This window comes from Triturus cristatus, chromosome 3_2, assembly GCF_964204655.1.
Source record: "Triturus cristatus chromosome 3_2, aTriCri1.1, whole genome shotgun sequence".
NCBI lineage: Eukaryota > Metazoa > Chordata > Amphibia > Caudata > Salamandridae > Triturus > Triturus cristatus.
This window is the reverse complement of record NC_140584.1, coordinates 879,815,086-879,827,427: the sequence shown is the minus strand read 5'-3', so window position 1 is coordinate 879,827,427 and position 12,342 is coordinate 879,815,086. Positions and strand designations below refer to the sequence as shown.

The 12,342-nt window shown below is 47.2% G+C and overlaps 1 protein-coding gene across 1 annotated transcript in view; it reads right to left on the bottom strand.

Moving 5' to 3' along the window:
* The window catches only part of SPECC1 (sperm antigen with calponin homology and coiled-coil domains 1), a 1,265,733-nt gene extending 1,254,499 nt beyond the window's left edge, over positions 1 to 11,234 (bottom strand). Inside the window, exon 1 of the mRNA XM_085649254.1 lies at positions 10,950 to 11,234. The gene's annotated coding sequence lies outside the window, so the exon portion shown is untranslated. The remainder of the gene's footprint in view (positions 1 to 10,949) is intronic.
* Positions 11,235 to 12,342: the final 1,108 nt, after the last annotated feature.

The window sequence follows — 12,342 nt, the reverse complement described above, 5'->3', positions numbered from 1 at the left end:
CCAGTCAAAGAGATAGGCTCGGTTTCTCCTATTAGGAGGGTCTTGCTTTTAGCACTATCTACGCAGTAGAGGCTCTTCTGCATCCACTGGATCACGTGGTTTAAACACGAGGTGATAGTAGTGGGAACTGGACTATTGTGATGCCCAAAATGGATGAGCAAGTCTGCACACATTTGGAAACTAACCAGATATTAACCGAGTAATTATGCCATGATGCATAGATGTTGAACAGGAGGTAAGAGAGGGTGGATCCTTGGGGAGCACCACAGGATACTGGGTAAGTGGATGACACAAATGTCCTAATACTGACTTTCTTGCTTTTATTGGAAAGAATAAAATCTGACTGACAGTCTTGGAGGAGGTAGTTTAGTTTGTCATACTCTTGGCGCTTTCTTGTCACCTTCATTGTGTTGGCTGTTGCTGACGAAGAGAGGTTGGAGATGGACCAACAATTTGTCAAGATCTTAGGGTATGCAGATGGTGTTTTCCCAGAGCTGGGTGATTATGGAATGCTTCAGACCGGCATGCACTATTCTTATGTGATAGAGGCACTTGGTGTGTTTGTGATGTGCAGTGTGTTGGCAGAAAGCAACTGAACTGGACGATTTTATTATGATGGCCACGCCTACCATCTAAGGGGTCCCTATGTGTTTTGAAGAGGTGAATGTGGATAGTATTAAGGGAAGCAATGTTAGTGGGTAGAGAGATTGTCAATGTATGTTACCATGAGAAGTATGGATTTTGGATTCAAAGAACGTAAGAAGGCCAGCAGGTGTTGTTGAGTTACACATGGTCCACTTTTCAGACCGCAAGGGTGGAAGAGGTGTGGCGCAGCGGCCAGAGCGACTTCCTTCGGATCCTGGGGCTCACGGTTCGATCCCCGGTGCCAGCGGCAGATCAGCCCAGCTTCATGTGACTCTGGGCAATAGCTCGCCTAATCTTCCCGACGGCCCCCCAGCGCTGGGACACCTCTCCAGAGGTAGCTGTGCGCTTTACAAATAATGGACAACAATAGGGTTAGCCACTTCATGGTCGATGTTCAAGATTTCCCTCACCTGAATAGGTGCCACGTTAATGTGCTTTGTGGGCTCTGCCATTTGAGTTGTGTTGATGGTTCTGTGGTAGCCTCGGTTGTGAATCTTGTTAAGGGGTTTGTCACCTTTGACTTGCATCTCTTGCGTTCTAGGTCACGGCTGGGCCTCTGCTTGAGTCTGGCAATGCCCCTCTGTTCAGTCGAAGTCTAAGCACGCTTTCACCAATGGTGAATGAATGCATGACTGTATTCCGCATGCATTTAGGACGCATGCGTTTTATTATATGAACGCGTCTTTAGGACGCATTTGTTCAGCATACAAGTCGTTGTAATGACTTGCCTTAGGGGGGTGCTGGATGTTGGAATAGTTTAATTTACTATTCCTACTCCAGTCTACGCAACAGTAGGGAAAATGTTGGACTTTAAATCCAACAGCATTCCACCAATGCGCCCCCCTAAAAGCAAGTCATTGTACGACGTGGGTGCGACGTTCAACGACTCTATGTGGACTGGCATCGAGAAAAGCATGGAACCCCCCTTGCACCCCCGCCTTCCATCCCCGCCTCCACCCCCGCCCTCCACCCCCCCCCTCCACCCCCGCCTACACCCGTGATGTGCAAAACAATATCTATTTGCCGCTGATGTCCGTATGCTATGAATTACGCTATTGTAATGCAAGGGTGTGTGTTTTCAGGGTCGCAAAGTGCTGTGGAGTGAATGGAGGGTAACACGGCGCCCCACAAAGCACATAAAAGAAATAACGAGATAAGTAAATACACGAAGGCTCAGGGAACTAACTGGCCATCGCTGACAGCTCTTGGGGGCTGCAGGGCACGAGGGTGAGTTCCGGCAAGGCCAACTCGGACTTACCTCCCTGAGGTCGGTACATTGAGGAAGATTGCATTGAGTAATGGTGGCTGGTTTATTGTGCCTACTCATGGAGTGAGGTGCGAGGCGCTATACACAAAACATAGTTTTATTATCACGTAATTATACGGGAGAGTGTGATCCGAATCAGGGACTTGGCCTGGATACTGTTCTTACAAATCAAATGCGATATATTGTGCAATTATATTTTAATTTATTTCTCGCTAGAACACTAATCTATCTTAACTTTGACAGCCCCCTCCAGTACGAACCACCCTTAAACAGTACTAAACTCAACTAAATACAGTGTGAACAGACCGCCCTCAGTCCGGTGAAGAGCGCCCAGATCCCGAAAGGCCCCACAATGGTATGCATGTTCTATATAAAGGCATGGAGCATAACATTAGAAGTGTATGAAGAATGTTTGCTTTAGCGCAACTTTGAAACTATTGACCTACAGCAGGCCTCGCAAGGACTGGTTCTGTCCTTCACAAACCCATCCGCCACTCACAAGAGCCTGTCTGTGAATGCTTGAATCTGTTTCCTTGACCGGCCAGTCTTGCGTGCCGGTCACACTCTGAGCTCCCAGCTGCTTCGCCGCGCCTGCCCTCTGCTTCTATGTTGCTTTCCTTGGTCTTTGCATGGAAGATTTGAGGGTTTTCCATCGCCGGACCCAGCTTTGGAAGCTCGGTCGGCTCAGGTCTGGCAGCCGAACATCTGCTCCACAGAAGCAGACTCAATGCCACGGCCTGTCACAGCCTCCCTCGCTACCCAGACTGCTAGTTATTTGTCTGTAACCTTCGCTTTTTGGCCGAAGGCTGCAGCAAGCGCACAGAAGTATCTGTTTCTGGTCCTTTGAGCACTGGAAGTGCAAATACTAGAGAAAAACACATAGAGAGGAGGGGATTAAGGGGAAGAGGAAGGGAAATATTTAACATAATGTGCAACACATAATAGTCATCATTGAAGGCTCCCTCTGGGATCCTAAGACAACAAAAGGCAGAACAACAACAGATAAACCACATCACAGGTGCATGAGGCTTTAACAATCACTCAGTGTTCAGAGCGCCATCAGAGGGTGGTGACGTGACATTTTACAAACATGATACACTTTAACAGTGCAGTGTGGGGTCACGACTGATGATGAGGGCGCCACCCCTGGTACGGCCTGTAAATAAACAAGGGCAGTACTACATATCGAACTGTGCACATGGCGGGCGCCCCTACAAGGCCGGTGCGGCTGTGGCACCGGGTCACTTCAGGCTTGCCTGGCACATGACAGACTGATCCACCCTTACCATCCCCACAGAGGTAAGTACTCTTAATAACATTCCACCTGCAGTATTGGCATATTCAAGGGCAGATTTACATGAAACTAACGCATCTCTGCGTTAGAGCAGAAATGCGTCAGTTTCCTCGCACCTGCATGCGAAACCCTTGCGCCACCATGGATGCGTCGTATTTACAAGAAATTCTGATGCATCTGTAGGCACAAAAGTCATGCATGGCTGGAGTTGTGTTGCAAGCACGACGCAACTCCAGCAATGCATTGGGAGGCCTAAACTTATTGTGCTGCGTCATTTGTTACGCCTGCTTCAAGCAGGCATAAGGTTTTGACACAGTGGCGTCCTAGAAGTGGCGTAGTGAAATCTTGTAGATTTCACGGCGTCACTTCTACGAGGGTTTCCTGCATCGGAACGCCCACCCTGCATACATTATATCTGATGCAGGAATAATGTGGCACAGGCGTTTACAACGTGATGCATCTCCCTAGATGTGTCACATTGTAAATGGGCCACACCGTGGCGCATTGTTTACGCTACCACTGCGTAACAAAAAGTGACTCAACGGCAGAGCAAAAGGGTTGCAAGGCCTCATAAATAAGGCCCCCTATTTATACGACCTCTACATAACAAGTAGTACTAGCACCAGTTTATTGCTACTAAATGTAGGGCTCGAGATTGTGACCTGTGGGTCGGACACAGATATTTAACTCACTGAGCCACCTCGGTCACTCTTTATCCAGTAGACGATACTTGTGCCTTTAGCCCTTAAAGTCCTTATTAAGTTACGATGGTCGAGGCTGTGTGACATGGGACTAAACCTGGGTGGCATTTCAGGTATTGCTTGCTGTCCAATGCTCTACTAACCATAGCTAAGAGGCCCGCATCATGCGTGACTCCTTCAGCCAGTGCTGTCCTAGTAAAACACCGGTTTGCACATTGTGAAATATAGTTCAATATTTACGAAGGGAAACACAAAGCTGCATCTAATGAAATTCACTGTGGTGTGGACTCAAATTTGTTGAAAGTGTTATAAGTGACCTAAGCCTGCGTGGCTGCAGTGAGTGAAAGGCATCGGCTGCAGTGAGTGAAAGGCGTCTTCTGTGGGTGAGTGATAGCAACCCCAGGAGCAGTCTGCTCCTGGCACGTTACGGCTGCCAGTCTTCTCGCTCTGTTCAAAGAAGGGGTCGTGCCTGCCAAAAAGGGCTGATGCAAAATTGCAGGTTTGCTTGGGCACAAGAACTGCGTAGTGGAGGCGCACGGTGGAGGCAATGGCGTCTACATCTGTTCTCCCCAGATTGGTGCCAACTATTAGAGCATCTGTCTGGGACACTGACAGTGCTCATGTCAAAGGTCATCCAACACACTGGGGGCCTTAAAGCACACCCTCAGGTATCTCCTTCAAGTGTTCCGCTCATGGTGCTTCTCATTTGCATATATATAGGCATTGTTTTGCTGCATTTGGGTGTATACAAGGGGGAAAGTGGGACATATTTGATATTAGTTCTCTGACAAGTGAAAGTCTAACCTTGGTTTCTCGAACCAACACCTTTACACCTTACACCCCACACATAGAATGCAGCCGCAAGGATGCTTTCTGGGACCCCTAAATTCAATTCTGTGTCTAAGGTCTTTAGACAACTACCAATTAGACGCAGAATACAATTTAAGGCGCTGTGCATTGCCTATGAGGCGATTAACAATACAGGGCCTGAGTTTCTGAAGCACTCCTTGCAGATTTACACACCTGGTGGACCTTTGCGCTCCCTAGGGGCAAACCTTCCAACCATTCCCGGAACTTATAGAACCAACTGGGGAGACAGAAGCTTTGTGTTTGGAACTGACAAGTTATGGATTACCCTTCCTCCTCAGATCAGAGCCCTTCCCACTATTATTGCATTTAGGAAACAATTAAAAACCTGCCTTTTCAACAAGTAGGCTTTTTCCATCTCTGGAGAAGACAACTTTTGGTATATATGCGCTCTACAAGTCGCATTAACATAACATAATCCAAACCTTTCAATGTACTGTGCAATGCAAGTACTAATCCCACATTCCTCTCTATCGCCTCCACACAACACTTCCAAATGTCCTGAACCTATACACTCACACCTTCCTTGTGCTTGGCCCTCAGGCAAATTTAAATCAACAGATTATACACATATATGAAAACAAAATATAATTTTGATGCAATGCACTTAAAAAATTACTTGCTTTCAGTAAATGAAACCAATGAGATTTTAAAACTACTCTACTGTCTCAAAATGACTGCACTCATTGTTTGGTATATTCTGCACTATGGTTTATGACAGCGTGACCTCTTTCTGTTTCAAGTACCTCTCTAGTAAAAATAAACAAGCATTAGTACAGCTAATAGGTCTCACCTTTAAAATAAGAGGGCTAAGCCACTGGCTCTGTCAATGCTGGTTTGTAAAGCATAATAAAAAATATGCATAAAAAAATTTGAAATGGTAGTGCATCACATCTGGATGCCCAAGCGGCCATCTTGACATGCTTGTCTTTAGGAGAAAAACCTGCCCCAAGATGCCTACCAGTGCATCAGGATACATGAGCATGCATGGGCAACCATTTTGATATAAGTTTTCTAAAAGAAACAGGGATTGGCGGGGAGAAACACAGGGGCGTAACACAGGCTTCTGCAGCCCCCGTGGTGCCGGGGGCCCTGAGCTGCAGGGGACCTCCCTCAGCACATTACTCAGGCTTGATAATTCCGGATTAAATCCAGAGCTGGGGCCCCTTTGTGTACCTTGCAGGGGGGGGCTTTAACTCTTGTTACGCCACTGGAGAAACATTGTGGGGCTGCGGGTAAGAAAAGTAACAGAATATAGGTATAGGATAGTTTTTTCATGGCTTTGGGAAAAAACAAGCAAAAACAAATACGCAAGGCAAGCCATTGCGCTGCCTTGCATTACCACGCGTTAGGTAGGTTTTACATGGGTGGTGCATAGGCGTTCTTGTACAGCAATCCATGTGTTTTGTGTGCAAATTATATACCCAGTTTTCTAAAGGCAGGCACTCTAGCTTTCCTTGGATCAACTCTCAAGTTCCGATTCCATGTAAAAGAAAAGTGGTTATTCCCTATTAATTTAGGCAGCATTCCAGCTAGGCCCCTCTAGTGAGTTCAAGTCTTCGAAGTTCCATTATGTCTTTGAGAAAGTCAAAGTGCCTCCGTGCTGTAGTGTGTCAGTCAGAGCAAGCCCAGTATTGGTGGCCCAGTATTCAGTCTTACTCGCTTTCGCGGGAGTGGAGGGTCTGAGTGCCCTGTCACTCATAAGACTGGATGCTATGGTAGAGGCTACAGTCGTTCACATGCTCCTCCACCTATGTGGTAAGCCTCCCTGAATCCGGCGGCAGATCTTGGGTCCTCCTGGAGTTTTGGGTAGTTAAATCATTGCTCTTCCTCCACTAGTAATGTCTTGCTTCTCCTTCAAAGCTGCACGCTGCTCACTTCACCACGACCCCTTCCTGGCATATGGGGTTTGTGACAGCGCACACAGGCAAATGCCCACATCAGATCACAGCATTGCACAGTGTGATGGCCCTCATTTCGATAGAGCAATGCCCCAGGATGACAGCTAAGTCATCAATGCAGCCCCCACCTAGCAAAGGGAGGTCATGGGCAGCTCACAGGTTTCTGCATTCACTTTGTGCAATTCAGCCACTTAAAAGACATCTCTTTATTTCTCCTATTTCACATCGAAGGTCAATGTTTTGTCTTTCGTTCTTGGTGCATGAGGTGAGAGTGTGGCTGGCAGGTAGAAGCCACATGAAAGTCATGTCAAATGCATTATATTTGTAGCTTAGATTCTTATTATTATATTCCAAGAAGGAGTGAGTGAGAAGTGATACAGAGTTTGCTCACCTTTCCAAACACCTAACCATAGAAAAACAACAGGAGCAACCCTCTACTGTGCTAAGCCAATATCTCCACACCCATCAAAGAGGATCACCCTATGGTATTAAAAGGGCTCTCACCCCTTGGCATTCCAAGTGACATGAGTCATCATAGAGTCCTCATCCAGATACCTAATGTATCTGGGCAGGCTCAACCTCGGTTGCCAATGAAGCTCTTAGGTAATTGGGTGGGATCCTAGATTTAAAATTGTCTAGAGTGTCCTGAGAGCTGATTTTATTTTCAAAGGGTTCCCTGACAGAGTAAAAATAGGCGAGGATGCACTAAGGGAACTAGTATCCTCTGTAACCCTGGGTCAAAATGTTTTTCAGCCATCACACCAATGCCTCACCGGGCTAGTTGGCTTTAATCAGGACCTCACAAGGATCCTGTTAGTATCCTATTTGTTTACATTCAGTTGTGAAACGTCATTCACCATACTCATACATGCCATACACACTGACCCATTTGGTCGCCATGTTAGTATTTCTTTAGTAACGTCCTATTTAGAGCTCCGTGAGGGTAAGGAGGCAGGTAGACCTTGTTGACAAACTTTCATCTAACGTCTCTTCCAGGCTGTGAGCCTATTTGGTGCCTCATTTCCCTGCATCCTAGATTCGTATTATACATGGTACAACATTACAGCCATTCAATCCGAGAAATTTGCCTAGGATCACGGAATTTGGTCTAGCTGGAAAGCGGGGATTGATCCCGGGTTTTCTGCTTTCACATTGTTCATTTCAGCAATTAGATAGACATATCTTTATTTCTACTGCTTAACATCAAAGGTTAATGCTTTATCTTTAATTCTTGGCAAATTAGGTTGAAGCGTGGGTGGCGGGCAGATGCCGCAACTGAGCACTTTCACTTCAAATAAGGACTGTCTTGTGTAATCCTTCTTGCTCTTCCATGACCTAAATATTTCATTTTCATGCAGAAGTATCTAAATCTGTCACACCACAACAAAAAATTATTTCCAAACATTTGAAATTATGTGCTGTATTTACCAGTTCCAATCACTAAATGTTGAAGAGCTGTTTTCTTTGAAAGGAAGACAAGTTGCATTTTTTTAACTCTGGAAATTTGAGAGCGCTGCATATGGCTGTGTCAAATTTTGCCCAAGTTGTTCCTGCCAGGGTATGGTTAGTTTGGTTTTTTGCATTTCTCACATCTACCTATTGCAGTGATGTTGCAAAGTTGGCTATGTACTGTATTACAAAAAACAGGTTAGCTTTGTTGTTATGATGCTCTTGGGTCTGGGAGACTGATGTAATTCAAAGTTATGCTATCTATGAAATGAAAGATCGTGTATGCTTACCTAGGGCTGGCTCTTTCAAGATGAGGTTACAGTGAATATGTGAGCCCACTTGACAGTGTTACTTTAAAAAGTAGGTGGAGCAGGCTGTATCTGGTGCACCATGTTGGCAGTGTAACATGTCTAGAGTATGCAGGGGTCTTATTAGCCAGCAAGGTCTAGTGTAGATTCTGATTACTAGTGATAGTATGTAGTGCCTCTCGCTGTTCCTACATCTCCCTACGTGGGTAATTGTTCTATGCAATCTAGTCATATTTCTTGCGGAAGGCCAATATTTTCTTGAAAGTGCTAGTTGGGACTGGAATTGTATGTGCCTTTTTCTTGTGAGTCACCTTTTTCACTAATTCCATTTCCCTCTTGGATACTGTACAGCTTACAGTTATTTTTATGTGGAGCTGATACTTCCTGTGAAATTTACGGTCCATTCTTTGTGTGGGCAGCCTGGTGGTACTGATTCCAGGGTGAGCTGTCAGGTTGCGCTGGTAAATGTGAGGGTGGTTTAGATATTGTTATGCCAACAATAAGAACATAAGAGATGCCTGCTGCTAAATGTGGTGGTGATATTTGGGGGTGGGGTTGGGCAGTGTGTAATTTTTAAAAACATAAAAAAAGAGCCCCAAACCTTTTCTTAGGGTCCTATTGCTGAATCCCAAGGTTGCCATAACCTTTTTCTTTCTCTACCCTAAAATTGTTTATTCTTGCAGATGGTTTTTTTCCTCCCCCTTTTTGCCTTCGTCGTTTTTTTTCTTCTTATCTCTCTCCTTTCTTCCCGGTCTGTCTTTCACTCTTGCTTTGAGTCATGGTCTGTTGGTGAAAAATGAGCCCCAATCTCCTAAAATGAGTGCAGGTGGGAAAGGTTGAGTAAGTATACTTTGCGTAAGAGAGTGGTCTCACTGCTAGAGAGCGCAGGCAGCTAAAGCAATCACTTCTACATGGAAATGTGCGGCATGTAGAATATTATGCCTGGTTGAGTGGGCTGGCGGTGGAGTTAGTTTGTTCAGTCCTTGGGTAAAGGAAGCTTTACATTGACAAAAAGCAACATTGTTTTATGTGTAGGTTACAAAAGTGTGAATCTTCTGCCTAAATCAGGAGAGTTTGCATGTATACTCGAAATGCACTCAAATGTACTCACAATAGACCTGTAAACATATATGTGATGGCTTAAGATCTGTCACTTCTTGTGATGCCACTTCCTGTGGTGTGAATCCCTGTGATGCCATGTGTGATGTCACGCGCCGTGATGTCACCTGCATACTGCCTAAGTACGTTAGTACCCCACTTCATGTTTTTTAACACTTGTGCCCTGCAACATACGAACTTACTCTGTGCTCCTGCTTCTAGGTTTAAAGCCTAGATTTTGAGTGTTTTGCCCCTCCCCGTGCTTTATGAAGCCTCCAGTGAGAAGAGCGCAGTCGGTGTCAAGAATAACTTCACACCCGCGCGCGCTGCAGACAGTGTGATAAGCATCCTCCAGTCAGGGTGACACTGCAGGGTCATGACCCCCTTCCATCTTTGCGTAAGGCATCTGTGCGGAAGTGCACGTCGCGTTATGAATGCCTACTCCGCTGCACACCCCCTGTCCTGTGGCACTGCAGACGGGTGCATATACATCCTTCCACGTGTTCCAGTGCACAGCGCACGCAGATAGTCTTATCTGTTCATCACCAGCGCACACACAGCCTCGGATGCCAGCTGTCTCCTACATGAGTGGTAGCTCACGCAGCATCATAAACATGTCATATCAGTGGGTCTGTGAACACAGCGACACAACACTGATCCTCCCAGCTGAAAACACACAACCACAAAGGTGCTCCCACTTCCCGGGCAGCGTCCGGGCCGCGGTGCGGGGTACAATGAAACCTGGGGTCTGAAATGGCATTTCCGCATCTTAAGATGGTTCAGTTCGTGGTGTGCGCGCCACAAACCACATCACTACTAACAAACACAGAGGTGCGCCCGTCCCTCCTGTGCACTCCCGCCTCCACCTGGCGCGCGGCTCCTGCCTGGACCCCAGCTTTACCCGCGCAGCCTCAATGCCACGACTCCCCGGCGACCTCAGAGCTCTGCGTCTTCGGTCCCGTCCTTGGCTCCCTAGCTTCTGCTTTTGAGATTGGCGGCGGCCGCTGCATCTCGGCTTCCACAGGGCGGGCTGCCCATGCAGCGTCGCCTCACACTCGGCTGCTGAGGAGGTGCCCAGGGCTCCCCCCTTGCCACGCAGGCGAGGTAGGACATGGTGAGGCTGAAGCACAGAGACTCCAAGGACTATACAGACATCGGAGTCATTACTGACAGGTCTGGGGGTCTATGAGGTAAGTGACACCCCCCCAGCCCTACCGACCCCCGCGCCACGGCCTGTTGCAAATTATCCAGCTCTCCCTGCAGTTACAACCACCTCCAACGCACCGGATGCAGAGGCACGCGGTGGGAGCCAGGCGCAATGCCGCTGCATCAGTGTCCTGCAGTCCTTCGACAGCGTCATCGGTGACAGCAGGGAGCCCCCCTCTCCCCCCAAGAAAGAATAATGGGGTCTGTACTCACCGAGAAATCTGCAGGGCTCGCCCCCTCACAGCCAATGCTGCCTCTTCCTCCCCGCGCACATCATGTGTCCTGCAGGCTGAGGGCTGCCTCACTTCTTCCCTGACAGGAAAACCACATTCAGCGCGAGCCCGTCCAGCGAGTGATTCACACGAGGAAGCAACCGGCGTCTGCTGCTCGAAGCGCACACGGGGGAGCCCAGGCGCACACACAGGAGGAACACACATGCACAGGGGAAGGAGCCTGTCAGAGCCCAGTGCGGAGGCGGCGTCAGCTGCCGCTTATGCCAAAGCGTTTGGAATCGGGAGTCGTGACAGTTTCCACCGCCCCCTCGATCGCAGTGTGTGATCCCGCACTGCTACTGTGTGCCCCCGACTCGAGGCGCTTTAGAAACAATGACGGAGAAGTCCAGGTGGGACAAAATGACTATATATATACACAGAGACAGAATACCTAACGGGTAACTGTGCAATATGGTCCAATGAGGGGTTCTGGTGACATTATAGCCCAAATCGTTTGTAAATATCACCGAACCCCCAAGAGGGCAACATTGGATCATATTAAACTGTTACACGTTATTCCATTGACACCATTGCAGTCACCAAGATTAAAACAACTTTATCTGCCCCGCCTTGCATCCAATCTCCTGGAAATATTGCAAAATGCAGGAGCTCATAATGCTTTTGACCTTTGCATTCTTTAACTTTGTCCCTAGAGCCTCGGGAACTGGTCTCCAACTGAAGAAACCCTCAGGTGAGCTGCAGGAAGCTAGCCAAACAAATCCACCCGCAATCTCTTCTCGGAAATGCTCTATTGGGAAAGATAGCCTGGAGAGATGCCAATAACAAGCCTATCAGACTTATCGGTTCCCTCAGATACAAACTGTTTTTCCTCACACAGAGTAATGGGATGCTGATTCAGAGCGCAACCAAAGTACATCTTAAAACCGAAGAAAGATCAAAGAGAGAAGGGGGAGTCTTATCTTTTAAAGACGAGAACCCTCACTCACCCAAGGGTGGCATGCTTCATCATTGGGTCCCCTCTTGCACACTGCAACCGCAAGGAATACAGTGTGGGCTACAACTCTCAAAAATGGAGAGGAGCGTGAGGCGTTTTATAAGGTTACCAATTTAGGCAATGGGAGTGGGCGGCAGAGTGCAAATAAAGAGCAAAAAAGTGTATTAAAACTAGCTCCTGGGTGACAAAAACGAGTTTAATAAATGTCCCCATGGGCTAGGATTAAAAAGAAAGTGATGTACAGGACTAAAATAATGTCCTAATCGTCAACGGTCAACATGTTTCTGCCAAATGACTAAAAGTTCGCGGCATTCATCGGGACCTCTAACGTTGTCACTCTGCTAAAGATTAGTGAAGAATAAAAACCATACTTAATTGT